Source organism: Macaca mulatta, chromosome 12 (genome assembly GCF_049350105.2).
Source record: "Macaca mulatta isolate MMU2019108-1 chromosome 12, T2T-MMU8v2.0, whole genome shotgun sequence".
Classification (NCBI taxonomy): domain Eukaryota; kingdom Metazoa; phylum Chordata; class Mammalia; order Primates; family Cercopithecidae; genus Macaca; species Macaca mulatta.
The window spans coordinates 112544398-112571222 of NC_133417.1; the positions used below are offsets into that span (position 1 = coordinate 112544398).

General features: G+C 39.8%; 1 long non-coding RNA gene across 1 annotated transcript in view; it reads left to right on the forward strand.

Moving 5' to 3' along the window:
- Positions 1 to 12287: 12287 nt before the first annotated feature.
- The window catches only part of LOC106992703 (uncharacterized), a 30294-nt gene continuing 15756 nt past the window's right edge, over positions 12288 to 26825 (forward strand). Inside the window, exon 1 of the long non-coding RNA XR_001438729.3 lies at positions 12288 to 12547. This is a non-coding gene — a long non-coding RNA (uncharacterized LOC106992703). The remainder of the gene's footprint in view (positions 12548 to 26825) is intronic.

Consider the following 26825-nt stretch of genomic DNA (forward strand, 5'->3'; position numbering starts at 1 on the left):
TTCAACTGGGAAAGGGTCCCTAACTCCCCCTTACAGGGAAAGGTAACGCAAAAAATTTGCCCTTTCTGTTTTACTCTGTCTCCCTTGTCGTGTGTGCAAGGAAGAAACCAATCCAGGCCAACCAAGAGTTATAACAAATGATTATACTTGTTATTGTTTGTTCTTAAACTATTCACCAAGTAATCCCTTCAAAGGATAGGGCTACTGGTTTTAGAAAGTAAATTTGCTAATGGATATGAGAGATAAGGCTGGAAGAGCAGAAGTAAGAGAAGGGCAGGAATCCTGCAATCTTTGTGGGGTGCTTGTCTCTCTGTCATGGCTCCCCAGTGGGATCCAGCCTCTGCAGCTTTGGGAAAGAGGCTTGTACTACCTGACCAGGCATTGAAACTATGAGGTACAGCCTCCTTCGCAGGTGGAGATGGGAGACACACAACAATTTTAAAAGCTAACCTTAGCCAGGCCCTGCACTAATTGCTTTGTAAGCATTATCTCACTGAATGCTCCAAACAACCCATCAAGATGGGTAATATTATAACCCCATTTTAAAAATGAGCAAATTGAGTAGTTAGGCAGTTGGCCCACCTTCCTGGAAGACGCACCATGTAGGCCTGTATGATATATGAGGCACCCTGCTCTTGCTGGGACTCGAGGGTGACCAGCAAACCACAGACACATTCTGGAGCCAATCATTTATGCCCAAGCTGAAAGCATGTGCTTCCAGGTGCACGTAGATTCCTCTGGCCTGGTGAGAAATCTCTAAGCATTGCTGCATTGCTGGGCAAGTCATCCAGGGAGAATCAGCTGGAATCACATGGATCACATGGAGACCCTGGGGAAAAAATACTGTGACAAATCCTTCTCCTTGTACCTATTTGCAGCCAGGGGGAAGAACCGGAATGGGATCAGACACAGACTAACCATTTTAATCTTAATTTGCACCTACCTATGGACATCCTTTGGCTGGAAGCCAGGTGAATTTCCTGTTACACTTTATAGGAGCAAAATCATTAAGCGTATCTCTTATGTTGCTGTTGATTCTAAGAAAAAAAAAAAGAAATCTTACAAAGCTCAGTCCATAGCTGGCACATAAAAACCATGTGTTAGCTCATTAAAATAGTAATTTTTTGTTATTGTTTATTTTTTTAAACACATGAAGCTTTTCTATTATGCTTGGATCAGAATTCTGTATAATCCATAGAAAACCACAATCATTGCACAAAAGAAAGCTTCCATTCCAAAACAGGCAGAATATCAGAATACAAACAGGCAGAATCCACACTCCACAAACTGAATACAGGACCTGCAGTGAGTGAGCCAGAAGGGTTGGCACAATTCAGACTGGGGGAAAAAAAAATCTATTTTTCCCTCAACCATAGTAAACATGAGAGTGCTTTACTCATAAAGAGCTTTCCAATACTATTATTTTGTTGGACTTTCACAAGGCAATGAGGGAGATGTGGTCATGCCCCTTTCCAGATTTAGATCAGCTACGTGACTTGTCCAAGGTCATGATCAGCAGTGGAGGGAACTCAGGCTACATGTGGCCAGTTATTTAGCTAGTCCAAGAAAATGGAAGTCGTCGGGATGTTTCTGCCTGAATATTTAGCACAGAAACTGGTCATGGACACCAATAAAAACACACACTCAAAAGTAGCCTTTACTCTCGATGCTGTCTGGGCCCTATCCCTGGGAAGGAAGTTAAATGTCACATGTGCCTGCATTTATCCCATCACATTCTCAGCTTCTCCTAGGTGTAGTGGGGGGACAGGTTGGTGAGAGTCTCTAACCCCCAAGTAACCTCTTAAAAGGACTACTTGAAGAAAATCAGGGGAGACCAGCAACAAAGCAGGGTGGGTTCCCTTTACCTTCCCATGCTGGAGTGAAAGCTTTTGTCTCCCCTGATGTGGCTCCTCTCCTCACTAAATTATTATGTGAGACACGTGGTGACAACACAGAAGGGTTTTCCATAAATTTGAGTTTAAAGGAGATAATGCTTGATGTTAAATCATTAAATTAAATCATTCTTTACAAGACATTTTTACAATTTCAAGCCATTTTCTCAACTAGAGCTGCATAGTAAATTAATTACTGCATTAGTAGTTCATTGGTGACTACTGTAAACAATGTTTGTACTAAAAAAAAAAATACAGAACTATGTTCCAAATATTTGTTCACATGTTTTGAATGCATTAAAAAGTACTTGTACTGTTTGAGGGGAGAGCATTCTTAGTAATTTTGTTGCCTACCCCATTTTATCCTGGAGAGAATTATATTCATCTCCCATTGGCATATAATTTATCACAGTTGCTTATGTAGTTCTGGATAATATAATTGAGGACTTTTTAGAAGTTGAATCAGGTCAGAGAAAGTTAGTTATTAATCTAGTAAAAACAGCTTTAATATGTTGGTTTATAGATATACCAAGAAGAAAGGCAAACCATTTTTTCATCTCTAATGGCTAAAAATATGAAAGGTAAAAATCCCATGGTAGATAAACATATAACACAAGTCACATACATTATATCTAGCCATGCTTGTTCCAAAACCATTTCACTTTTATTTTTTAAATAAATGGTTAGTCTTATAAAATAATGTGTAATAAAGAGAATGTACTGTAGCAAAATGGTTCCAACTAAAGTGGATAAGAAGTAAAATTTGGGTAAAAACGCTCCCTATGTTATCCACGTAAAAGTATGCTATACTAAATTGTATATGAATAACCTGGATTGGTTTTATATAAAATTTAAGTTTTTTCTAAACATACATACTTAATGCATAGCTGAAAGTCGCAAGGAATCAACATAGGTCTATATGAAGAACGGGTTTTTGAAGAAACATATTCACATGTCTTATATCTGCAGAAACCACTTTCTCCAATCTGAAACTTGACATAACTCATTTGCTAAGCTGAAGTATACTCATGGAACAATAAGTGTATTTGAAATCAGGCCTGAGCCCCAAAATTGATCCTCTCTGGCAGCTATATCTCTGCAGAGAATAAGATCACACATAGGCACACTTTTATGTGACAGCTTGTGTACACTCTGTGTACACAGGGCAGACAGACATCAAAAGAGAGCTAAAATCCAAAGGAAAAAAAAACCACCCAAATGTCCATCAGCAGTGAAATCAATAAAGAAGTTGTGCTACATACATACAATGGAGTACTAAGCAGCAATGACAGGGCATGGACTATTACCATCCTTGCAGCATGGATGAATGCCAAAACCATAATGTTGGGCAAAAGAAGCCAGACATGTGGGAAACATGATGTATTGCTTCATTTCTAAACATTTTCAAAAGAAACAAAATTAATCTATGATGTTGGAATTCGGGATAGTTGTTACCTTTTGGAGAGAGAGGTAGTGAACAGGAGGGGGCCGGTGGGGTTTTCTGAGGTCCTGATGTCTTCTATTTCTTCATCTATAGACTGTTTACACAGTCTAGTGTCACTTTCAGAAAATTCATCTAGCTATACACTCATGATACATGTACTTTCTATATGTTAACTATCCTTCAATAAGAAGCTACTTAAAAAATAAAAATAAGCTGGCTGCACTGGCTCATGTCTGGAATTCCAGCTACTCAGGAGGCTGAGACGGGAGGATTGCTTGAGCCCAGCAGTTTGAGGCTGCAGTTGACTATGATGGTGCCACTCTAAAAAATAAAATAAAATAAAAATTTAAAAAGATCACTAAGATAGTGAGCTCTGCCCCAAGCATGGTTAGCCTAAAGTGCTTTGCAGGGTTTGAACTCTCCCCCATGCCCTAGGCAAGGGAGCGGAGCTCACAGGAGTTTTCAGACAGTCAAAGGAATGGGGACTCCAGATTGCAAGAAAAACCCTCATCTTCTCAGACAATTGCAGCAAACAAAAACTTCTCATTCCCCCCCCCCAAAAAAAGAGGAGGGGGTTGGGGGAAGTCTGTGGCCTCTACCAGACAAATGTCCCCTAGTGTGTGTTTATTCAGATTAGCCTAGTCACACACAGCCAGGGATTCCCCAGAGGGGTTTCCCATGGTTCTAATTAGATGAACTGTTTGCCCGAAGTGTAGACAGCCTCACTCCCTAGAAGAGACTATGCTAGCTTTTGGCAAAATAACCCGGTGGGGAAAGAGTGAATTCTACAAACTTCCTCGGAGCATCACCCAGATTTGAGAGGATATTGTAAAAGTAATATTACAGTTCTCCTGCCAAAATTAAGAAAGGGAGGCTTTCATCTGGTTTGAACTTTCTTCAAGAAATACACCAAAGCTAATGCATGATTCCATTTGGGGAATATGGGGCTCTGCCTTCCTCACCCAGACCATTGCTCTGCTTGAAGCCCAGAACCTTCTCAGTAAACAAGACAGGGAAGCTCACAAATGGGGAAACAAAGCTCAATGCTTCTAGTGAGATTAGGGACCAAACACCAAAATAAATACTGACAACCAACAAAGACAATAGATAAATACCCTGTCATTCAGCAGGAGCAAGAGGGAGAACAGAACATCATTCTCGACTCTGGCTCTGCTGTCCCTTTATAGCCTTATGTAAATTACGTTACCTTCCTGAAAAATTGATATGTAATGCTCTCTCCAAGTCGATGCAAAGAAGGTTGATGGTTGTGAGGGAAAACAGGATTTTCCTGCTTCTCTGGGCATGGATCCATACTGCCCCAATGACAAACACCTTTCTCAAGCCTGACATCATTCACCATAATCAAGACCCTCTGGTCTCTTGGGAAAAAAAACCCTGGATCTGTATAATCTTTGGTTCTTCTTCTAACCCTGTCACTTACTTGCAACATCATCTTCAGCTAATCATTTAACCTCTCTGGGCTGCAAATACTTTGCCAACTGCAATTGCCCTCATCATTCATCAAATACTCAGAAGAACGGGAAAAAGAATTGCTGTCTATTGCTTTGAGCGTTCACAAGCTTAAGTAACTGAACAGGAAGGCCAGTCTTGCTTGCTGTACCCTCCCTTCCCATCTCCATGAGTAAGCCCTGCCCAGCTCAGCCATGGTGACTGAGTCCTGCTTTCTGCAAGAGGTGGGGTGGAGCATGTGAATCTCCTGAGTCAAGAAGAGGTGAACTCTCTTACTCTCTTTCATTGTGAATTAGGGGCCTCTAGCTGCTACCTGGGATCCTCCCAGGATAATTGACCCTCTGGTATTTTCCCTTCCATGACTTAAAAAGAGACTTTTAAAATTCGCAATTTGATAAATCCAGTTTTTAAAAGAGTGATCAATGCCAAATCATAATAAAGATACATTTTATTATGGGGGGGTTGGAAGGACAGTTATGACCATTGACAGTTTAGAAAGAACATACTTCATAGTAAAAGGTTAGAAGTTAGAGCTCCCAGAAGGCCAATGAGAAATAAAGTGAAAGCATTGCTGAGATTGAAATTTAAACAAAGGGGAAAGTGCCATTTGATTTCACCCCAAAAGAGGGATTTATATTCACATTTTTAGGGCACACATCTGTGGTGAAAGTGAGCAACTATGCCTGTTGATTGCACCCCTTCAGCACTTCCAGCAATGCCAACATGGTATCAAGAAAACAAATGCTTCTCTTAGTCAAGCATGTAATCACATATTTCCAGATGAGAGGCACGAGAAATGATTAAAGGTTTGGGAAATTGGATCTATATAGAAATACTAATGGAACTGGCTTCCTATATCCTGGAGAAGAAAAGACTGGTAAGAGTAGAGGGTTCTCCACTTCCCTGTGTGTGAAGGAATGCATGTAACCAGTGACTCTGAGAAATGCCTGAAGGGAAAAGCAAGATCATTAAAGAACAACCAGATATGTTTTACTTGCATTTGAACAAGACTTTTAAATCTTTGAGTTTTTCAGCTACAGAAATCCTCAGAACCATCTCTAATATCAAAGAGGTCTTGGGGTCTGCCCAAACACACTGGAGCGAAGTTACCCTTAACGTCCTTCCTTGGCTGGTTTGATGAGCAGCAGAAAGAAAGCTAGAGGAACTTCGGGGGTACCTCTCAGAATTGTAGTTTTATGACCTTGACAACTATTAAGCTCAACAAGATGCCAGCAGTCTGATCAGAAATAATAGTGACCTCAGTGCATCTTCCTCAATTATCATCCAATTACTGGCACAGGCCTACATCATTTTCCCAAACGACAGATCTGTGCTGAACCCAAATGGTGTCATCAATGTGTAGTCATCCAGGTGTGACACCTCAGCGTCATTTTAGACTCATCTCTCTCTCTCACTCCTCACTGACAGTCTGTCAACAATGCCTTCAAGTCTTCCTTTTGTCTTTTTCATCTCATGTCCATCACATTCTTTCCTTTCCCAGGGCAAAATCCCAGTTCAGGCAATCATTAACACACTATTTAATTCCTGTCTCCTAAATTCAAGTTCTTTCTCAATGTTTCTCAAAAGGTGGCCAAAGATCACCTCCAACAAAATCACGAAGAGAGCTTGTTAGAAGTGCAGAATTCCCAGGCTCCAGACCATTCGCCCTTGGAGAAGCCATAGCTGAGGTTGGCATTCCAGAATCCAAATTTTTAACAAGCTCTCCCCATGTGATATTTGTATACCCTAAAGTTTTAGAAACCGTTTTCTACCAATTCAATCCACCTGGAGATTATTCATTCATTTATCTAACAGTGCATGCCAGGAACAGTTCCTCTTTTCATCAAGCTGTTTCATACATTAAAAAATCTTAAATGTGTTTATCAATAGCAGAAAGGATAAATAAAATGTGATGTGTTCATACAATGGGTTACTATATAGCACTAAAAAGCACCAATTACCACTACACACAACATGGATAACTCACAGACAATGATGAGCAAAAGGAACTAAACGTATAACAGTACATACAATATGGTTCCATTTACATGGAGTTTAACAGCAGGCTACTCTATGGTGATAGATGTGAGAACAGTGATTTCTGGGGGATGATATTGACAGGGTAGAGACACGAAGTGTACCTTCTGAAGTGTCAGAATTGTTGTTTAATCCAGAGGTATTTACTTGTGTGTGTATGTGTGCATATGTATGTGTAAGTAAAAGTTTATTGAGAATTGAGTACTTTGCTGTATGTGATTTATACTTCAATTAATATAATAAAAATAAATAAATGTAGTCCTGGGCTTTCAAAAGAGAGGAAGGAGCAAGAGAGAGAGAGAGAAACTTGAGTGATTTCACCATTGACTGAAGAGTAAAATCCAAACTCCTTAGCATGTCTTTTAAGATCTTTCACAATATATTCATAACCTAACTTCAAACTGAAGTCCTACCACTTCTCTTCTCCAATCAGGCTTACTCTTTTGTGTCTAATTTTATTGAATAGAACTCATGGTTCCTCAACTTCCTTTGCTTCTTCTCCTCCTTCCTTGGCGATCACACCTCATCAACTAGAGTATTATTCTTTCTCCATCCACATCTTAACCCTACTTGAAGCTCCAATTCTGTTTCCTCATGCCCTCTTTTCCTGATCACTTGTGGGTTGAATTGAGCTCCCCAAAAAGATACGCTGAGTTCTATCTCCTGGTACCTCATTTGGAAATTAGGGTCTTTGCAAATGTAATTAGTTAAATTAACATGAGGTGATACTGGATTAAAGTGGACACTAAATCCAATGACTTTTGTCCTTATAAGAAGGCCATGTGAAGACACACAAAGAGAAACATGTGAAGACAGATACAGAGATGACAGTAATATGTCTGTAAGCCAAGGAATTCCAAGAGTAGCCAGCAACCACCAGAAGCTAGGAAAGAGACAAGCAAAGATTCCCTGCTAGAGTCTTCAGAAGGAACCCTGCGACACCTTGATTTTGGACTTCTGTCCTTCAGAACTGTGAGAAAATAAATGTTATTTATTTTAATCCATCTTGTATGGGGTAATTTCTTATGACAGCCTGAGGAAACTAATACAACGCTCCTACCCAAAGTTCTCTCTCTTGCTTCTTGACTTCTATAGCTCCTAAATTCTAAACATTTCACTTGACACCTATGGCAGTTATCTCCTCACGTGGCCCCCAGTTATTCCTACCTCATGGTATTAGTGCTTTTGTATACCCCCTTTCACATTGGTAGGACTCACCTATGTCACCGATAGTATATTATGAAAATGATGCATTAGGCCGGGCGCGGTGGCTCAAGCCTGTAATCCCAGTACTTTGGGAGGCCGAGGTGGGTGGATCACGAAGTCAGGAGATCGAGACCATCCTGGCTAACATGGTGAAACCCCGTCTCTACTAAAAATACAAAAAACTAGCCGGGCGTGGTGGCGGGCGCCTGTAGTCCCAGCTACTCGGAGGCTGAGGCAGGAGAATGGCGTAAACCCGGGAGGCGGAGCTTGCAGTGAGCCGAGATCGGGCCACTGCACTCCAGCCTGGGTGACACAGGGAGACTCCGTCTCAAAAAAAAAAAAAAAAAAAAAAAAAAAAAAGAAAATGATGCATTATTTCTAAGTGTGAGTCATAAAGGACATTATAGCTTCTGCCTTGCTTGCTTGGACCATTCACTCTGGGAGAGGACATACACTTAGAACATTCAGGACACCCTATGGAGAAGTCCACCTGGTAAGGAATGGAGAACTCCTGCTAACAGCCATCACGAGCTCCCATTTATATAGGCGAACCAACTTGAAAGTGGCTTCTCCAATCCTAGTCAAGCCTTCAGATGACTTAAGCCTAACTAGGATGACTCAGGTCTAGCTAAGATCTTGACACCGCAACTTTGTAAGAGATCTTGAACCAGAACCACCACCTAAGCCACTCCTGGATTCCAGACTCACAAAAACTGTGGAAGATAATAAATGTCTATTATTTTAAGACACTAGGTTATGGAGTATTTTTTCTGCAGCAATAGATAAATAGTACGACCTCTATTACAATATACTGTCTTCCATTTCCTAACCCTTCTTGGGAAGATCTTGACTTTTCGACCAGATGCAAACTCCTCGAGGGCAGGGATCATTTCTCGTGTCTCTTTGCATACGTACACACACACATACACACACAAATACACATATATACCTGTGTGTATACATATACCATGTGCCTGGTGAACATGTGTGAATAAATGAATAAGCACAGTATATCCCATTAGATAAGCTTTCAGAATATTGCATTCAACCAACAAATGCATCTTTTATTTCAAAATTCAGCTTATGAAAACTTCTCTCATAATGAAATATTTGAGAAAAGCTGCATTTGAAGCCATTTTGAAACCACTCTTCTTTCTCTCCCACCCATTTCCTTGCCTCTCTAGTGTTGCTTGTTGGCTTCTGAAATGTAGGTCACCTCCAGTGGCATGACCTAATTAGGAGATGTAATTTAACAGAAAAAATAAAAGAAAAGAAATCCTCTGAGATGGCATATTTGAAAGAAAGAAGAGTGGTTCTTTCATTTTATGTTTTTGGCAATAGCTTCCCTACTAAAGTTATCCCCTTTCCATCCCCCAAGCTACACAATTTGTAAAGCGCAAAGAAGAAAGGTAGAAACGCATTCAGGAGCAGCTGGAAATGATGAATTTATAATGATCACAGAAGGACTAAGAGTAAGCTTTACTTCACTAAAGTGGCTCCATGGGGCTGCTTCTTGGCAGCACAATGAGTGAGACTTTGGAGGAAAATGTATTGATGATGCTGATACAAAATACCACACACTCTAAGGATAGGAGGCAACCTTATGGCTCACCTAATTCAACCCCTCAGGAAATGCTGTGACACCTGTTGTGTTTGTAGCATAATAAAAACTCCACACACAAAGTATCCGAACAATAGATTTTTTTTTCTTCATACATTTGGTACTCTTGTTTTAGAACAGAGAAAAATGGCAAGCAAGCTAAACAAATTTTAATAGTTCATTACAAAATTCACTTGCAGGGGATGTCATCAGGCCAGGTTGGATTCAATCCATCTCCCTCACCTCTTCCTCTCAGAGGCATGATGCTTGGTTACTGTAAAATGCTTAAGTGCTTTCTGAATCACCCCAGAAACACTTAACTACACTGATCATAATTGAATGCATTATTAATTCTTTCTTTGAAACTGATATTTCATGTTGATATTTGACAATTTCATTTATCCATCCCGCAAAACTCAAAAGTCTGCATAACCTGCCTGGTGGTTGACATTTATTCCCATTTTACAGAGGCACAGAAAGGCTAAGTACTCACATAAGGTTAAACAGCTAATAAAAGATGAAGCCAAGGAGCAAACCCAGGCAATTTGACTACTATGTTCTTAATTCCTTATGTTACTTTATTTATTGATTGATTGATTTTTGCTTTCAAGTCTTTGTTTTTATTCAACTTTTAACTTCTGGGGCACATGTGCAGAATGTGCAGGTTTGTTGCACAGGTAAATGTGTGCCATGGTGGTTTCCTGCACAGATCAACCAATCACCTAGGTATTAAGCCCAGCATTCATTAGCTATTCTTCCTGATGCTCTCTTTCTCTCTCCCCTTTCCCCACCGCTAACAAGTCCCAGTATGTCTTGTTCCTTGCAATGTGTCCATGTTTTCTCATCATTCAGTTTCCTCTTGTGAGAACATGTGGCATTTGGTTTTCTGTTCCTGCGTTTGTTTTCTGAGGATACAGCTTCCAGCTCCATCCATGTCCCTGCAAAAGGCATGATCTTGTTCCTTTTTATGGCCACATAGTATTCCATGGTGTGTGTGTACCACATTTTCTTTATCCAGTCTATCATTGATGGGCCTTTGGGTTGATTCCATGTCTTCGCTATTGTAAATAGTGTTGCAATGAACATACGCATGCATGTATCTTTATAACAGAATGATGTATATCCCTTTGGGTATACAACCTGTAATGGGATTGCTGGGTCAAATGATATTTCTGCTTCTAGATGTTTGAGGAATTGCCACACTGTCTCCACAATCCTTGAACTAATTTACATTCCCATCAACAGTGTAAAAATGTTACTTTTTCTCAGTAGTCTTTTCAGAATCTGCTATTTCTTGACTTTTAAATAATTGCCATTCCACTTGGCATGAGATGGTATCTCACTGTGGTTTTGACTTGCATTTCTCTAACGATCAGTAATGTTGAGCTTTTTTTCATGTTTGTTGACCACATGAATGTTTTCTTTTGAGAAGTGTCTGTTCATGTCTTTTGCCCATTTTTTAATAGAGTTGTTTATTTTTTTCTTGTAAATTTATTTACATTTCTTTTTTTTTTTTTCCTGAGATGGAGTCTCGCTCTGTCACCCAGGCTGGAGTGCAGTGCCACAAACTCAGCTCACTCCAGCCTAATTTTTGTATTTTTTAGTACAGATATGGTTTCACCATGTTGCCAGGCTGGTCTCAAACTCCTGGCCTTGAGTGATCCACCCACCTCGGCCTCCCAAAGTGCTGGGATTCCAGGCATGAGCCACCATGCCTGGCCTACATTACTTCAAATTAACCATAAAACTATATTCTTCATCTACTTGGAATCTGTGGGAGTTTTCTATGTAGACAGCATATCCATTTATCCCTACAAGTAACTTCCTAACTGTAGGAAAGAACCTCAGTCATTTTTTGCCTTTTTTTTTCCATCCCATCACACTCATGGGAGATGTCCCACTACCACTGGTACCCAAAGTTCACGCACCACTCTCCATGTTTCTGAACATGGGATTTTGATATGCTGTCCCCCTACCCACTTTCTATTAAGAATCCCTACCCTATCACTGAGGAGTTTCACTGAGCATGAGGAGCTCTGCAGACCCACTTCTCAGTGAAACTGATGAAAATTGGTTTTGAAAACAATAATTTAAGGTCTCTGGAAATAGTCTTACCAACATATAGCAAATGAAGGAACATTTGTTCTTGAAAATCTACTAAAACTAAAAAGTACAAGTGTTAGCGATATTTGAACCAAGACCAACATACTTCCTCTCCTCTCCCAGCTCAGGAAGGTGGAGATTTCACTCCAAACTGCAGCTGAAAACACAGGGCTTCTTCTCCCTCCTGCTACCAGTCTAAGGGCTATTTTCTGGGAGGTGTATTGCATTTGGCATTTCTCATCTTTACCCCAGCTTTCTGTTGCTGAGGCTAAGTTTTGGGTCAGTGTGGCCAAAAGGTGAGGGTTCCCTTCTTCTGTCCAGCAGCCCCCACTGCTATGAGAATACTGAGGCTCTATCTTGGGGATGCTGCTATGAGAATACTGGGGCCCCAGTTGTGCTTATCTTGGCTTGTAACACTGAAATTCCATGCCAAAAGCGGCAGCCTGGTGCTGCACCCTCCTCATCCACTAAGCATTCAGCTTCCAAAGCAAGAATGTCACTCAGAGGAAAATACACTGTGATCCCTGCCCCCAACACCAGAGCCTGGATCACAGAGTTTGTTTGAGGGAAGAAGCAGGTCATAGAACAGAGAGCTCCAGATCTCTCCCCAAAGGAACTGACTTTATTTCAACAGTGTGTGAAAGAGTACAAGCCTAAAGGTGCTCTCAAAAGCAGTGGAAGTTGTGACGTAAGGCAATCTGAAGTTGACTGAGAGTCGCTGGGCACTCAGACGAAGCTGCAGGACAGCTAGTTTGCTGGAAAGACATGAAGAAAGAGACGTCTTACCTTCCTCAGGTAAGAACAAATTGCAAATATCTGGCCCCAGAACTTTTCCTTCAAAGAAGCCCAAATCTGATTGCATTAGGCTGTGAATCAATTTATGCCTGGGGCATTGCTGAAAACAGAGGAATCAAGCTGGAAATTAATTAAGTTTAAAGTTGTGTCTGGTCAAGGAAAGAGAAAAACAGTCAAACTAAGCCCAGTTAAAACCACTATCATTGCAGGTGACTGTGGGCATATCTGACATTACAGCCCTGAAGAGCAACATCAGAGCCTTCACACTGCCAGAGGGATGAGATGGGGAGGAGAAATAGATTTTACTAAAGTAATTCAATCAACCATGAAAGAAGTAAACAAGTAAATAATAAAAATCCCTGGAGAGGCTGGCACTCAGGATTGTTACAGTAGATTATCCAAAATACATAGTTTCTAACAACAAAAAATGATACATGCAAAGAAATAATAAAGTACAATAATAATAATATCATAAAATATGGCCTGTATACTGGGGGGAGGAGGGGGGAGGTGGCAACAAAAATTGACTGTGAGCGTGATCAAATGTCGGTTTAACAGAAACAGGTTTCAAAGTAGCAAATATAAATACACTCATAAAAACCAAAGGAAACCATTATTAAAGAAATAAAACTGGGTTCTTGGCTCAGCAGCTCTTGTCTATAAACCTAACACTTTGAGAGGCTGGAGAAGGAGGACTGCTCAAGGCAAGGAATTAGAGACCAGCCTAGGCAACACAGTGAGACCCTGTCTCAAAAAAAAAAAAAAAAAAAAAATTAAAATTTGCTGGGTTCAGTGGCATGTGCTTGGAGTCCTAGCTACTCAGGAGGCTGAGGTAGGAAAATTGCTTTAACATAGGAGTTCAAGGTTACTGTGAGCTATGATTGTATGATTGTGCCAGTACACTCCAGCCTGGGTGATGGAGTTAGACTCTGTCTCTAAAAACAGAGAAAGAAAGGTAAGCATGATGACAATTTTACGTCAAATGGTGAATATCAATTAAAAGATAGACATTCTATTTTTTATAAAAAAAAGAACCAAATGGAAAATCTGGAGTTTATAAACATAATAACTAAAATGAACATTTCACTAGAGGGACTCAGCCATAGATGTGAACTGGCAGGAGAAAGAAATAGCAAGCTCAAAGCTATATTGATACAGTTTATGCAATTTGAAGAACAGCAAGGAAAAAAATAAAGAAAAATGAACTAAGCATCAGAGAAATATAGAATGCCATTAATCATACTAAATGTGTATAATGAGACTACAAGGAGGGGAGCGGAAAAGCAGAAAAGATATTTGAAAAAATAAAAGCCAGGTGCTATGGCTCACGCCTGTAATCCCAGCACTTTGGGAGGTCAAAGCAGGAGGATCATTTGAGGCCAGGAGTTCAAGACCAGCCTCAGTAACATAGTGAAACCCATCTCTACAAAATACAAAAAAACAAGCTGGGTATGGCGGCACGTGCCTGTGGTCCCAGCTACCCGGGAGGCTGAGATAGGGGATTGCTTGAGTCCTAGAGGTTGAGGCTGCAGTGAGCTGTCTTGCACCACTGTACTCCAGCCTGGGTGATAGAGTGAGACCCTATCTCAAAATAATAATAATGTCTGAAAAAATATTAATCTACATATTCAGAAAGCTCAATGATCTCCAAGTAGGATAAACACAGATTCACAAATAGATGGTAAAAATATTGAAAGCTGAAGACAAGGAGAAAATCTTGAAAGCAGTAAGAAAAAAAAAAAGACACATTACTTACAAGGAAACCCATATTAGGTTAGCAGGTGAGTTCTTAACAGAAACAACAGAGGCCTGAAGGCAGTGGGGTAACATTCAAAGTGTTCAAATAACCAGGAATCCTACATCCAGCAAGGCTGCCTTTCAAAAATGAAGGCAAAATAAAGAAAAAACAAAACCTGAGAGAATCTGTTGCTAGCCAATCTGCATCATAAGGAGTATTAAAGGAAGTTCTTTAGGCTGAAAGCAAGTGACCCCAGACAGTAACTCAAATCCACATTAGAAAATAAAGAACACTGGAAAAAGTAATTATGTAGTTATAAAAGACATTAGAGATGCATAGTTCTGGTTCTTTCTTCTTTAACTGATTTAAAACACAATTGTCTAAAACAATATGCACATAATGTATTGTTGGGCCTGTAACATGCAGAAAAGTAATATATTTACCCACAATGGCACAAAGAAGGTAGATAGGGAAAAAAACTTATTGGGCAAAGGAAATGACTCCAGATGGTAAGTGGAATCCACAGGAACAAATTAAGAGAAACAGAAATGATGAATAAGAAGATGAATATAAAAAAATTACAAATATATACTTGTTCTCTTTTCTTCTGTTAGTTTTTTTAAAAGACATAAAGTAAACAAATATAACAATAAATTATTGGGATTGTAACATTTATAAATGTAATATGTATGGTAATAATACCAAAGGGGGAAAAGGAATACAATTATAAAGGAGTAACATTTCTATATTTCATGGGATTAAGTTAATATAAATCTGAAGCTATTTCTGATAAGTTAATACGTATATGGTCCCTAGAGCAACCAGTAAGGAAATAACTCAAAAAATGAAAATACAAAAATCAGTAAAGCTGGATACATGACATTATGCATTTATTAAAACCCACAGAACAATACAACACAGAGTAAATGCTAATACAAACTATCGACTTTAGTTAAAAATTATTATCAATATTGATTCATAAATTGTAATAAATGTCCCCTAGAAATGCAAGATATTAACAATAGTGGAAATTGTGGTGGTGAAAGGTTAAATGGCAACTCTTTTACTTCTGGCACAATTTTTCTGTAGACTTAAAACTACCTTAAAAAATAAAAACCTATTAGAAAAAAATGATCTCAAAGTCTCTGACCAATGAATTTTTTAAATTATTAAAGAAATTTAAGTGGTATATTAGAAAATATTTACTTAATGCTAATAAAAGCACTAAAAGAGGAAGAAGAGAATGAAAAAGGCATGAGACAGAAAACAAAACACAGCAGATGTAAGCCCAATATATTAATATTAATCTTAAATGTGAATGGATTAAACACCTCAGTTAAATGTCAGAGATTGTCATACTAGGAAAGTCCATGGTTTTCTTTTTTGTTTTTCTATGGAAAAGTCCATAGAGTCCAACTCTATGCTGTCTATAGGAGACATATTTGAGATTCAAAGATTAAAATATATTGAATGTAAAAGGATGAAAAAATATTGTGAAATAGTAACCACAAGAAAGCTGGAGTGGTTATACTAATATCAGGCAAGACTGACTTTAAAAGGGAAAAAAAGTTACTAGAGATAGAGAAGGACATTTTATAATGATGAAAGGAGCAATCTATGAGGAAAATATAGCAATTAGGAACATACATACACTTAACAAGAGAGCAGCAAAAAAAAAAAAAAAAAAAAAGGAGCAAAAACTGACAGAAATGAAGGGGAAAATGAACAATAAAAAGAGACAATAATAAAAGGAGAAATTCAATGATAATAATAACATACTTAAGTACCCCACTTTAAATGATGGATTTAAAAAACTAGGCAGAATATCAACATTTCAACAGCACCATAAACCAAATAGACCTAACATACATCTATGAATAACTCCACCCCAAAACGGCAGACTATAGACGATTTTCAAGTGCTTAAGGAACATTCTCCAGGATAGAACATAAGCTAGTCCATAAAACAAACCTCAACAGAGTTAGAGGAATAAGTATAGTCCAAACTATGTCCTCCAACTATGATGGAATGAAGTATAGACATTAATAACAGAAGAACTTTAGGAGACTCTGAAATATGTGGAAATTAAATAACATACTCCTAAAAAACCAGTGGGTCAAAGATAAAATCAAAAGGTAAATTAAGGAGGACTTCGAAATAAATGAAAATGAGAACATAGCAAAATCATGAAATACAGCTAAAGCAGTGCTCACTTGGAAATTTATAGCTTTAGATACTAAAAAAGGAGAAGGATCTCAAATCAATAACCTAACTTTCCACCTTATGGCACTGAAAAGAAAAGCAAACTTTTCATGCCCAAAGAGAGCAGAAGAAAGGAAATAAGATCAGAGGAAAAATTAATGAGAGAGAATGAGAAAAATAATAGAGAAAAATCAATGAAACCAAAATCTGCTTCTTCGAACACAGCTAAATGGACAAACCTTTAGCTTTGTCAAGAAAACAGGAGAGAACACTCAAATTATTACAATCAGAAATGAAAGAGAGGACATTACTACCAACCATACAGAAATAAAAAGATTTATTAAGTAATACTATAAACAAATATATTCCAATAAACTGGACAACCTAGATGAAACAGACAAACCCCAAAAAGGAAGCTGACGGGGGAACAAACAAACAATCTTAATAGACCAATAACAAGTAAAAAGATTGAATCAGTGATCAAAAACTACCTATAAAGAAAAGCCCAGGCTCAGATGGCTTCAGCGGTGATTTTTATGATACATTTAAAGATTAATACCAATTCTTCACAACTCTTCCAAACAATAGAAGAGGAACACTTCCCAATCCATTCTGTGAGGCCAGTATTGCCCTGATACCAAAACCAGGCAAAGGTATCACACAAAAAAAGAAAACTACAAACCAATGTCTCTTATGAATATGGATTTAAAATCTCAACAAAATACTAGCAAACTGAAAACAGCAATATATAAAAAGAATTGTACGCCTGTAATCCCAGCACTTTGGGAAGCTGAAGTGGGTGGATTGCTTGAGTCCAGGAGTTCAAGACCAGCCTAGGCAACATGACAAAACCCCGTCTCTACTAAAAATACAAAAATTAGCCTGGCACGATGGTGAGCACTTATAATTCTAGCTACTCTGGAGGCTGAGGCAGGAGAATTGCTTCAATCTGGGAGATGGAGGTTGCAGTGAGCTGAAATGGCGCCACTGCACTCCAGCCTGGGTGACAGAGTGAGACTCTGTCTCAAAAAAAGAAAAAAAAATGTATAGCATGACTAAGTAGCATTTATCCTAGGAATGCAAGATTGGTTTAGCATCCAAAAATCAGTAAATACAATGCACCTTATTGAAAACAAAAACAAAAACCATATGGTCTTTTTTTTTGTCAAAAAATCATTTGACAAAATTCAGCATGCTTTCATGATAAAAAATATTTGACAGGCTAGGAACGGAAGGAAACTTCCTCCACCTGATAAAGGGAACCTACAAAAACCCACAGCAAACATCGTATTAATGCTTAATAGTGAATGTCTACATGCTTTCTTCTAAGATCAGGAAAAAGACAATGTTATTAGATCTTGCCACTTCTATTCAATATTTAACTAGAGGTTCTAATCAAAGTAACTAGGTGAGAAAAATAAATAAAATGCATCCAGATTGGAAAAGAATGAATAAGACTATATCTATTCACAGATGACATGAACTCATATTATAGAAAATCCTAAGGAATCCATGAAAAAAACTACTAGAACAAACAAGTTCTGTAATGTTGTAAAGATCCAAAGCCAATATTCAGAAATCAACTGTATTTCTATATACTTGCAACAAAGTATCCAAAAGTGAAATAAAAAAAAATTCCACTTAAAATAGCATCAAAAATAATAAAATATGTAGGAATAAATTTAATGAAAGGAGTACAAAACTTACACACTGAAAACTATAAAATACTGTTGTAAGAAATTAAAGAAGAGCTACATAAAATAGAAGAACATTCCACTTTGATGAATTGAAGGATTTAATATTGTTAAGTTGGTAATATTCCCCAAACTAAGCTACAGATTCAAAAAAATCCCCATCAGAATCCCAACTGGCTTTTTTGTAGAAACTTGCAAGGCAGTCCTAAAATTCATATGGAATTGGAAGGAGTCAGAATCACTAAATTCATCCAAAAAAGAGTAAAGTTGGAGGATACACACTCACCAATTTCAAAACTTACTACAAAACAACAGTAATCAAGACAGTATGATGCTGACATATAGTTACAAATAAACATGTAGACCAATGGATTAGCACTGACTGTCCAGAAGTAAACCTATGTGTCTCAACTGTCTTTCTACAATGCCAAGACAATTCAATTGGAAAAAAATAATATTTTTAACAAATAGTGCTGGAGCAAATGCATAGCTACAAGCAAAAGGATGAAATAGGACCCTTACCTTAAACCATATATAAAAGTTAACTCAAAATGGATCAAAACCTAAGTATAAAAGCTAAATTTATAACACTCGTAGAAGAAAATATAGGGGTAAATCTACTGACCTCAGATTTGACAATGTATTCTTAGATACCACACCAAAAGCATGATCAACAAAAGAAAAAATAGGTAAGTTGGACTTCATCAAAATTTAAAACTTCCTTGCTTTAAAGAACACTATCAACAAAATGAAAAGACAACCCACAGTATGGGAGAAAATATTTAAAAATAATATATAAGGAACCTGTATACAAAATACATAAGAAGTCTTCCAACTCCTTAATAAAAAGGCAACTCAGTTTTAAAATGTGCAAAGGATTTGAGTAAATGTTTCTCCAAAGAAGATACACATATGGCCAATAAACACATGAAAAGATGCCCATCTCTTAGTCATCAGGTAAATGCAGATCAAAGCTACCAGATGTCACCACACACTAAGATAGCTAGAATCAAAAAGTTAGGTAACAACAGGTATTGGTGAGGAGATAAAGAAACCAGAACCCTCATACACTGCTGGTGAGAACGTAAAATGGTCCCGCTGCTTTGGAAAACAGTCTGACTCTTCCTAAAATTGTTAAACATAGATTTGTCATATATAACCCAGCAATTTTATTCTCAGGTATATACCTAAGAAAAATGAAAATGTATGTCCATACAAAAACTTGTACATGAATGTTTATAGAAGCGTTATTCACAATCGCCAAAAGGTAGAAACAGCCCATACATCTACCAATTTATGAATAGATAAATAAATTGTGGTATATGTATACAATGGAATATTATTAGGCCACAAAAAGAAAGGAAGTATTGATACATACCACAACATGAATGAACTTTGAAAACATCACATTAAATGCAAGAAGTTAGTCACAAAAGGCCACATATTATACGAGTCCGTTTATATGAAATGCCCAGAGTAGGCAAATCTACAAACACAGAAAGTAAATTTGTGATTGCTTAGGGCTGGGAGAAAGGAGGAGTAGGGGAAGGTAAGAGCTAAAGGGTGGAGGGTTTCTTTCTTTCTTTTTTTTTTTTTTTTTTTGAGACGGAGTCTCGCTCTGTCACCCAGGCTGGAGTGCAGTGGCCGGATCTCAGCTCACTGCAAGCTCCGCCTCCCGGGTTCACGCCATTCTCCGGCCTCGGCCTCCCAAGTAGCTGGGACTACAGGCGCCCGCCACCTCGCCCGGCTAGTTTTTTTTGTATTTCTTAATAGAGACGGGTTTCACCGTGTTAGCCAGGATGGTCTCGATCTCCTGACCTCGTGATCCGCCCGTCTCGGCCTCCCAAAGTGCTGGGATTACAGGCTTGAGCCACCGCGCCCGGCCAAGGGTTTCTTTCTGAGGTGAAAAAATTATCCTAAAATTGACTGTGGTGATGGTTGCACACATCTGTGAGTGTACCAAAAACCATTGAATTATACACTTTAAATGCATGAATTCTATGGCATATGAATTATATCTCAATGAAATTATTGTTGAAAATTCAGCAACATTCTACAAAATGCCTGACCAGTATTCTTCAAAACTCAAAGTCATCCAAAACAAGAAAGGTCAGAGAAACTGTCACAAACCAGAGGAGGCTAAGAAAACAACATCATGCCCAAAGGTCATGTGGTGTCTTGGATGGAATCCTGTAACAGGAAAGAGGCATTTGGGAAAAACTAGTGACTCCTGTATAAAAGGTGGAGTTTAGTCAACAATAATGTACCACTGAGACACCTTTACTTGTGACAAATGTGTCCCCAGTGAGGTAAGATGGTAACCACATGGAAACTGGGTGAGGGGTATACAGGAGCTCTCGGTATTATTATTGCAACTTTTCTATAAACCTAAAGCTACCTCTGAAATAAAATGTTTATTTCAATTTCATGGAAAGGAATCCCTGCCCTAGCTCAGTGTTTCCCCACTCCTCTTGCTTTTAGGAGTTAGCTATAGATGACCATGAGCTTCCTTTGCGGAGAGGCCGATAAAAGGTTGTTAGGGGTGAATGCTGCTGGAAAGGGCAGGGAGGGGACGGATTACATTGCCAGCCAGACATCATCGTAAAAGACAGAGAGGAAGTGTAAAAAAAAAGCAAAAAAAAAAAAAAAAAACCCCGGCGTGGCAGAGGCTGTCACCTAATCCTGATGGGCAAAGTTGAGCCTTGGCTGCAAACATTTAGGAAGTTAGAGAAGAGCAACTGGAAAGGAGGAAGGGGCCTGGCTGACTGATGGAGGGGGCTAGGCCAGGATGTCAGGTGCCAGATGGGTTCCTTATAAGTTGTCAGTGCAGAAAAGGAATGAAGAAGGCACAGGAGCCTCAGCACCCGCTCCAGGTCATGTAGATTGTCATTGTCTCCTCACCAGATAGTTATTTACAAGTGTCCATTTCTCACAAAGCACAAGAGCAGATAGAGATGACCAAAGACACCTTTTCTCCTGGTACTTCCCACTGGACTAGTGTCCTGAAAGGCATACATACTTTTTGAAATGTTTTTTGAGGACACAGCCTTACAGGAATATCTTATAAACATAGATTTCATTGCCAAAACAAGCAAATGTTCAGGATGTAGGACTCTAATAAAAATAGCAAGACAAGAATCTGATCAGAATATAGAAGAGAAATCACTTAGGCATTTTATTGGGCATTTACTACAAACTGTGTCCTAAGTCGGAGGCTGGGGTAGGGGGTAGGAGACAAAAATCATCTCTCCTGGCCCCTGAGAAACTCACAATCAAGGTGAGTCTGTATGAGAGGGGAGGAGATGAGGAAGGCAGTGGTCCAGAAGAGAGAGAACTTGAAAAGGAAGAAAGAAAAAGAAAAAGAAAAAATCACAATACAAAGCCAAAGGGCTAATCATAGAGATCTAAGCTGATCTCTTGCCCCTCCTGCAAAAACTCGAGTCAGAAGAAAACCTCCCAGGGGGTATAAAGTGTAGAGACGCATGAGAAGCAGTCATCTTGGCTGACCCTCATTGAGCATTCACTGTGTACCTGTAGGAGCCATGCCAAGCACTTGACATGCCTTATGCCACCTAATGACACAACTCTACAGGAAGGCACATTTTAAATCCCCATTTTCTAGATTGTGAAATTATAATTCAGCAAGGTTCCATGACTTGCCCAAGGACACACAGATAGGAAATACTGGAACTGAGGAAATCAGTCTTTCTCTAGATCTATGGGCTTAATGTCTAAACGACTTTGTCTAGGCAAAAGAATGCAAGCTAAAAATAACAGATTCTTTCCTCATATTAAAATGAAAGTTCGAATAGGGATGAAAGAAAAAAAATCAAGATCTAAGTCCTCCATCCTTAAGTCCAACCTTACAAGCAGGGTCTGCCTCGACCTGATGGAGGAAGATGGAAATAGGAACAAAAGAGAAATGGTAAATGCACAGGTGTTAGTCACACTCCAGGGAGGCCCTGCTGTTCTGCAAGGGGAAGAAGGACATGGCCTCAGCTTCCAGTTAGCACTTCCCATGCCAAGACTATTGATCCAGTGAGACAGTGACACAGAGACAGCAGAGAGAATTAATAAATAAGCCATTACTGCTTCAGAATTACATATACAACCAGCTAGTGACCATTTTAAGATGAGGGAGGGGAGTGCATAGAGACAGTAAGAAAAAAAAAAAGAGAGAAATGTCTGTTGAACAATGGCAAAGAGTCAGATAAGTTTATTTGTTTGTTAGAGCTGGGAGATCTCAGCTCCCTCGGGCAGAAGCCTGTTAGCCTCATCGCTGCAAGGTTTTTCCAGTTAGAGGCATAAATGAATGCTTATAGGTTCTTGAACATATTATACACAATATGTAGAAGCAGACCCATGTATAATAATGTGTGGAAATGTCTTGGCCATATTTCTGATGCCAGAAGGTCTTGTAGCCAAAGTAGGAGTACGTGTGGCATCTGAGGCACATTCCAAGAGCTCCCATTCAGTTTGGTATCACCCAGACATTTTGGTACAAGCAAGCCCTTTTCAACCCATACACTCAACTTCCAGACCTCAAATCTCTCCACCTTTACTCATTGTCCCCATTCTAAGATCTAAACTGGCTCTCCTAGTTGTCACTTTTGCCTGTTGCTAATGTGACCTCACATTCCATGAGTCTGAATATATGAATTTTAAGAAATTACATGAGTGACGTGAATATCTTTGTGTAGATGGAACCCACTTGAATAATCCTTTTTAAGGTCACATTTTCTTACATTTGCCAATAAGAAATTCATGATAGATTTTTTTCTTAAATACCTCCCTAGTACCTTCATTACGTATTCTGAATCAGAAAAATACGACTCTACAGAAGCATGTATGTTGTGTAAATTGCAAGCTGCACCTATATTGAAGTAAAATATGGGAAGAAGTTGTGGGACTGGATGCTGCTTAGGAAAGACATCATCTGGGGATCTAGTTATCAGTATGGATGATAACTGATACCTACAGTTCTCAGCTTATATTGGGGTGTTCCTCCACCACTGATGACCTATGCCGGATTCTCCTTCAGTGGAAAAAGCATAGAATATTAGTGGCAGAGAGCAAACTACAATACATTTTGTTGACCCTCTTACTTTACGGATGAAGAATCTAAAATCTGCAATGTTGAATGACTTATTCAAGATCATGGAGCTTTGCAAGTTTGTTAAACATCCCAAGTCTCATAAACATTTTTAAACTTGGGCTCAGCCTATGTGACCCAATCTTGCTGAGGATATGAAGTCATTACAAAAATTTCCTCTCATTGCCAGGCTAGGAAATGAAGGCCATTGAATACTGTTATGCAAAAAGGATTAGGGTGTCAGGGGCAGGTTTTGTGGGACTTGAAGTTTATAAAACTTCAAAGCTTCTCTGAGGAAAAACAACGCTAAGCTAAAAATATAAATTGGGTACAAAAAGAGAATATTTATTTAGAATGAGGAAATAAAATGCAATTAATTTTTTCGGTGAACATGAGTTGAGCATGGTGGCTTGCACCTGTAATCCCAGCTACTCAGGAGGCTGAGGCAGGAGGATCACTTGAGCCTAGGAGTTTGAAGCTGCAGTGAGTTATGATGGCACCACTACACTCCAACTTGGGCAAAAGAGTGAGACACTGTCTCTAAGTATAAAATAATAAGGTGGGCAAATATCACATACATCACAAATACCAAAAAAGTGATGTTTTTATGGATTAACTTCCTCACATGCCTATAATACTTGTTCCTCTACAATCTTTGCTGGGTGCTCTTTGGTAATTCTTCACATGACAAGGATTTTGTAAATTCTTCCCTACAGGAAAAATTGAAAAGCAATTCAGTCTTTCCTCTAGCATCATTGACCAAAATTCACCTTTGATTATTGACAGTTTAGAAAAACTTTTCTATTTTTTTTATTGGGATAGTTGTCAAATCTGGGGGAACTTATCAAATTTCTCTCATACATACGAAGTATAAGATGTGGAATAACTTTCCAAAAGCTAACTTCTGGCACTGACTATTTGAAATATTGTTATTCCCTGTATACCCGCATACTCCTAATCTCAGACATCATACTGGGATACCATCAGAACCACCCAGGCAAGAGGGAACCTGCACTTGACAGGAATATATTCTGCTCCTCTGCCCTTGGTGTCTCTCTGCACAGGGCAAGAAATCTGTAGGGCTAGGAGACATGTCTGCTCAAAGCCCATGCCCCCTGCTTCTTGATCTCACTCCAAGTACACAGGACCCTGGAATTTCTTGATCAAACAGACCCTCCCTAGATCTCTTCCTGGAGTCTTTCCTTCCAAGGGCAAAATGTATCCTTAGTGTGATTATCCCTTGGCCAGCTTCAGAGCCATGGACAGAGCCCATGCAAATGAAGGGCCCTGAAGCTTAAAATGCACTAGCTTCATGGCAAACCCACCTCTATGCAGAGGCTCTGCAATGAAGTCTTTTGCATCTTGTACCGCAACCCAATCTGGAAGCTACTCCACCCACCAAAAGTACAGTCTATAAAAACTTCACCACTGCCTCAGCATTGCAACCATGCAGAGGAAACAGTTAGAAAGAGCTCAAAGAGATAGAAATGTGTGTGGCTCTGAACACAGTGAAATCTTACTAGATAATGATTAAATGGTAGCAGACATCTTGCCTGTCTGTCCTTCTGAGCCAACAGGCTTCCATCTTGGCATTTCTCAGAGGAGAACCCCATGGCCATGCAGTGCCTTCAGTGTTCCCATCTGGCAGAAGTTGGGCAACATTTCCAGAAACCTAATCCTTTCACATACTCTTCTTTCTTCTTAACCTCAGGTAACACACCAGACACCTGGACCCCTTAACAGCCCAGGACACTGGCCAGGTGACCCCCTCTGGACACAGTCAATGGAGGGCAAACTCCCACTCTCTTCATGTGTTGTGCATTGGAGTGAGGCAAGGAGGGAGTGTGGGAGGAGTGGCCAAGGAAGATTGCCCACCCTGGTCTAAAATGAAGACTTTTCAAGAAAAAACTGACCACTTTGGGGGCCTCTTGTGCACTGAGCATTAATTTCTCAATACTTCTCCTCCCCAGCTCCCCTCTAACTCTTTGGCCCCTGTGCCCATAGTTGTTTCCTCATGCCACCACTGCATCTGCTCAGAGGACACCCACCTGATGACCAAGATGAATCGTGCTTAGAAAAGCTCCTGGGCAACCCTAGGCAATCCAGCAAAGCGCCCCTAGACTTTCTCCAGCGTGCACCCCTGCTCCCCGCACCCACGGGGTCTTCAGGAGTTCTGGCCATGTCTCCTGACCCTCTGAGGTCCTATTTTCAAACACTTTTATTCTCATTCAAGGTATGAGATTAATAACACCCCCTACCTTAAGGTATATGTTTTGAAAAAGAGGAGAAGGTCTTAAGCAGAAGATTCAAAGTGAATGAGCTTTAATTAAATGTCTAATAAAGAGAGATACAGATATGGATTTTAAGAAACACTTCTATTTAAAAACATCTTAAAATAGGGTAATGCATTTAATCCCCACATTTAAGCTTCCCTGTAATGGGAAGAAATAAACTGAGAGCTTTGGAGTAGGAAGACAGGGTCGAGGGGTGACCTGGGAGGGGGCTGGGTGACTTGTTGCAAAAGTCAGAAGACCATGAGTCAGGGTGGGGACAGTATAACACTGTCATGAATTCTATCTTGCTGGCTTCTGTGCATGTGCGCATGCGCGCGCGCGCGCACACACACACACACACACACACACACACACACACACACACACACAGAGTACGAATGCCTTTTGTGGGAGGTGCTATTACTAACACTAAGTCTAAATCTAAGCCTCTCATTTTGTATTCCCTGCACTGTAAGGGGCAGCCCAAAGGGTCGGGGTGGGGGGCGGGTGGGAGGGGCATCTAGAAGGAGAAGGACAGATTTAAAAGGAAAGATTTACGAGGCCATGAAGACGTTCCTCCCAGACTCCTGAGTGCAGGAGTATGACTTATTTATTTTATTTTCGTTTGCAACCAAAACCTTCGCCTGACTCCCATTGGCCCCAGCTGAGAGGGGAGAGAGGGCTGGTCCGTCAGGCGTTGATCACCGGGCCAACGGGAGACAGTGTGGCGTGATGCTGACGCAGCCCACTGACAAGCCAGGGAGGCCCAGGGGAGCAGCTCTGAGCAGAGCAGCCAGAGCCAGGCAGGTAGAGAGCTGACAGCCAGGGAATTGCTAAGAGACGCCGGGCTGGTGGGGGCAGGATGGTGAACAGTTGGACTCCAGAGAAGGTGTGATTTGTGATGCACAAACTGTCGTTTACCCACTCCCCTTGGAGTCCTCTCCACGTCCCTCAGCTCCATCAACCTCTCCCCAGTTTAAATTTCCTCTCTCCCTTCCCCCTCCTGCATGCTTACTCCGTGGGTCCCCGCATTTCTATTCAATAACCTTTCTCTCCCCCTGTCCTTTTGGGAGAAGGAAGGGAGCAGATGAACACACATTAATAACATCTAAAGTCACATAGTGATCAGCTGAAGGGGGCAGTCTCTCTGATGTCCTCAAGGCATCCTATTTAGGAATTTATATCTGCAGAGCCAGAAGAAAGCACAGCATCACTGGGGGACAGGCTAGGGAGTTAAGGGGATGGCTGCGTCAGTGTTGGGAATTCGTGCACTTATGGT